General features: G+C 41.1%; 1 pseudogene; it reads left to right on the plus strand.

The window, feature by feature from the left end:
• The first annotated feature begins 1,746 nt into the window (after nt 1-1,746).
• Nucleotides 1,747-3,433, plus strand: LOC116094284 (annotated as a pseudogene).
• The last annotated feature ends 1,355 nt before the right edge of the window (nt 3,434-4,788 follow it).

Raw genomic sequence — 4,788 nt, forward strand, 5'->3', positions numbered from 1 at the left:
CTTCATGAATAGATCATAAATAACTCAGGCACTAAGATTAACAATTAATAAAAGGAACTTCATGAAACTGAAAAGCTTCTGAGTGGGAAAGGATACCTTCAATAGAACAAAGAGGCAAAGATGGGGAAAGATTTTCACTAACTCCACATCTGACAGAAGGCTGATATCCAAACTATACAAAGAACTCAAGAATCTAGATACCAACAAACCAAATAATCCTATTTACAAAATGAGGTATAAATCTAGACAGAGAATTCTCAACAGAAGAATCTCTAGTGGTTGAGAAACACTTCAAAAAGGTTCCTCATCCTTAGCTATCACAGAAATATAAATCAAATGACTCTGAGATTCTATCTTTTACTTGGCAGAATAGCTGAAATCAGTAACATAAAAGACAGCTCATGCTGGCGAGGATATAGAGCCAGGGGAACACTCCTTCATGGCTAGTATGAGTACAAACTTGTACAATCACTTTGGAAATCAATATGTTAGATTCTCAGAAACTTGGATTTTATTCTACCTCAAGACCAAGATATACCATGCCTAGACATATATGCTATGAATATAAGATGCTCTACCATACTCCAACGACACTTGCTCACCTGTGTTCACAGCAGCTTTATTCATAATAGCTAGAAACTGAAAACAACTTAGGTGTCCTTCAACCAAAGATGGATAAAGAAAATGTGACACATTTTCCTAATAGAGTATTACTTAATTGTTAAAAATAATGACACTATGTAATTTGCAGGCAAATTGATAGAACAACAACAACAACAAAAAAAAACAATCATCTTGAGTGAGTTAACCCAGCCCAGAAAGACCAAATGGTATGTACTCACATATAAGTGGATATTAGACATAAAGTAATGGATAGCCATGCAACAACCCACTGTTCCAAAAAAGCTAAGTAACAAACAAGGTTCACTGTGGGTGGGGGTGAGAAGGAAATATAGAGTAGACATCATGGATGGACAAGAGGAGGTGTCTGGTTAGGGGAGTTTGAGAACAGAAGAAATCAGGTAAGGGGAAAATGGAGGGAAATAGTTGTAGAAGGTGGTTCTGATGCTAAAATCCTGTTTTCCAATTGGTTCTTGATCGATAAATAAATATGCCAGAGGCCAATTGCTGGACAGAAAAATAGAGACAGGACTTCTGGTTCCCCACAGACAAACTAGCAGGGGAGAGAAAAGGGAATATTTTAACATGCTTCAGAGGGAGAAAAGGTAACCAGCCATGTGAGATCTCAGGCAGAGCATGCACAGCCTGCTTTATTTCCACAGTCACGAGATTAGAAATGCAACTAAGCATAGGGCAATTTGGGGTTGCTGAAGAAGGACAAGCTAACTGAGCAATCAAAGTGGAGAGCAGATTTAGGGTGTTGAGCTGAGAGTGAAAAGATGGGTACCAGATAGATGAGGAAGGCTTAGAAGAGCCCAGCAGCTAAGCCAATAAGGCTAGATGAAAACTAAGCTAATGTGTGTCTGTCTTTCATCCACAGATCTGAGGGAACCTGGGCAGGGCAGTCCTCCCTGGAGCTTAAAACAGGATAGTGAAATCTATATGCAACAAAAAGTACTGGAAAAAACAACTGGAATCGATCCAGGTCAGAAACTTATATCTCTCAGCCTCCAGATTAGGATCACAGCTTTTACACTACATTCATCAACTGTTAGCATTGTTCTTAAAGTCACACAACAGATATTAATCTGCTATAGTTGAATCTTTCTGACCATTGTCACTACAATGGCTTCACAGTTTAGAAAATCCTTTAGTAACAAGACAACAGCAAAAGACCTTTAGACCGACAATTTAGAATTTATTCCAACTCATAGTTCTGGTGTGCAGGGAGCAGAAGGCATCTATAACTCACCTAGTGCTCAGCTCAAGTTTTCCCCAAACAACAATCACTCCAAGGCAAAGCAGGAGCTGCACAGTCTCTGGGAGATGTTCAAATCATGGTTGCAGCCAGAAAAGCATAACAAGGAGCAGATGATTTCTCAACTGGTCTTTGAGTAGATTCTCCTCACTGGACACTGCAAGGACAACTTTGCTTTGGAAGAGAAGTGGAAATCCACTGACAGAAACATGAGGAGATTCATGGAGAATCTGACTGATGAGTGCTTGAAGCCTCCTGTCATGGTCCATGTCTCCATGCAAGGACAGGGAGCTCTCTTTTCTGAAAACATGCCATTAAAAGAAGTCATTGAGATTTTGAAACAGCAGCAATCTACAACAAGGCCAACACCAGAGAATGCAAGGATGCCAGTAGACACCACACAAGAAATATTATCGTCCACAGGTTAGTAGGTAACCTAGAAAAAAGAGGCAGGTTTTGAGAGGATCCTTCTGTGGGTACATTTTTATAGATTTTCTTCTTTCCAAAGGACAAGAAAATGGTGAAAATGAATCCAATACTTCTTGGAATTTTACTGAAGTAAATGTTGGTGACAGCTGCACTGGAAATGAGATAAACTTCCTTACCCAGAATGAACAGTGCCCTGAGCATGAAGAAGGTTGTGTTTCTTTTCAATTCCCTCAGGGTGCTAGAAGAGCAAGTCAAGGCAACTCTAGTCATCATGTAGAGTTTCTGAGTGCTCCTACTACTTCAGATGTCCCCATGGAGGAACAACCAATAGATTTCTCCAGAACAAACATCTCTGAAGACAAAAACGATTGCTATAACACTTCCAGGAATGCTACTCAAGTAAATAGTACTGATAATATTCCCAGGAACAAGACAGATACCCTTTCCACTAACCAGAGAATGTATCATCCTGAGCCTGAGTTGGGAGATGTTTCTTATGGGGGTTCCTCAGGATTCTACAAGACCAAGTCAAGGAACATCCACATTCCTGCAGGAGTCACTTGGGGAATCTTCTTCTGAAAAAGACCATCAGGAGGTCCCAGGGTCCCTCTCCAGGCCAGAGGAGCCTACCTCTGAGCCTCTCAATCTTTGTAAGAATCATGAGGTAAACTCACCATGTGGAAGTCATCAAAGGAGATTCTGTAGTGGTCCCAAAACATACAAGTGTGAAGAATGTCCTAGGAGGTTCAAATATGCCTGTAACCTTTCATCCCACCAGAGAACTCACCTCAATAAGAAGGGATTGGTCTGTGTCACCTGTCAGAAAATATTCAAACGAGTCTCTGACTGCCGAAATCATAAGGTCATACACAAGCCAGAGAAGCCTTTTATATGCAGTACATGCAAAAGGTCCTTCAGCCACAAGACCAACCTGAAGGCTCATGATTCACACAGGAGAAAAGCCTTATGTCTGTTCTCTATGTAGCCGTAGCTTCCGCCAATCATTCACATACCACCTTCACCAGAGGAATTACCACAAATCTGACTAAACTATGGAACATCCTCAGCAGAGGCTGGTAGGGGCTCAGCCTCAAACAAAGAAGAATGTAGCTACTAAATTGTATTTACCCAATGAAGATATAACATGCAAAACAAAAAACAAAAAACAAAAAAACAACTGGAATCACAGGATATCTCTGAGAAGAACTAGAAACCTAAGACAATGGAAACTCCCAGAAATTTATGAGCATGACCCTAGCTAAGACTCCTAGAAATGGGGGATACAGAGCCTGAATCAGCCATCTTCTGTAACAAGGCAAGACTTCTAGTAGTGGTATGGGGACACCAACTACCAACCTAGCCAGACAACCTCCCACCTATAATTTGTCATGTTTACAAGATATGCTGGGGTAAAGATGATGCATATGTTGTGGGTGAGGCCAACCAATGGCTGGCCCATGGTTGAGACCCATGCCATGAGAGGAAGCCTACCACTGACATTGTCTGGAAGGTAAGGAACCAGAGACTGGATGTTCTTAGACCTAGGTTAGATCCAAACATGACTGTGAGCAAAAGTCAATAAACTGATTCCTAAGGAAATTTTGCTGTACTAAGATTGGTGCCTAGCCCAATTGTAATCAGAGAGATTTCATTCAGCAACTACTGGAAACAGATGCAGAGATCCACAGCAAAACATTAGAAGGAGCTCAATGAACCCTGCAGAAGGGTTGTAGGAGCCAGAGAGGTCAAAGACAACACAAAAAAACCCACAAAATCAACTAATCTGGGCTCATAGTGGCTAACAAAGACTGAACTATCAACTAGAGAGCCTGTGTGAGACTGACCTAGGTCTTCTGCACATACGTTACAGTTGTGTAGCTTGGTTTTCCTGTGGGACTCATAACAGCAGAAGCAGGGGCCATCTTTGAATCCGTTACCTGCTTCGAGACCCATTCCTCTTACTGAGTTGCCTAGTCTAACCTTAATAGAAGAAGATGTGCCTCTTCTTACTGCAACTTGATATGCATGGGTTGATATCCATGGGATGCCTGCTCTTTTCTGAAGAGAAATGGAGGAGCAGTGGATTGAAGAAGGGGAAGAGGAAGGGGGAAGAACTGTGAGAATATGAGAGAAAAGGTATAAAAGAAAGAAGGAAAGACAGAAGGAAAGAAAGGAAGAGAGAAAGAGAGAAAGGAAGTAAGAGAGAGAGAAAGGAAGGAAGGAAGGAAGGAAGGAAGGAAGGAAGGAAGGAGGAAAGAGACAAAAACAACAGCAAACAGATATGGATGACTCTCATTTCGGCTGTCAGTCTTACACCTGGAGTACAGGGGAGGGTTATCTACTTGTCTTATCTCAAACATAAACATTCAAGAAAAATGAAGTGAGAATTAGCTAGTAAGCTTTTTGGTAAATATGCAAATATGTAAATGCAGCTTATTTCATTCAGATTATGTTTCATTAAGGCTTGCATGAGGAGGAGG

Source organism: Mastomys coucha, unplaced genomic scaffold (genome assembly GCF_008632895.1).
Source record: "Mastomys coucha isolate ucsf_1 unplaced genomic scaffold, UCSF_Mcou_1 pScaffold16, whole genome shotgun sequence".
In the NCBI taxonomy this organism is placed as follows: domain Eukaryota; kingdom Metazoa; phylum Chordata; class Mammalia; order Rodentia; family Muridae; genus Mastomys; species Mastomys coucha.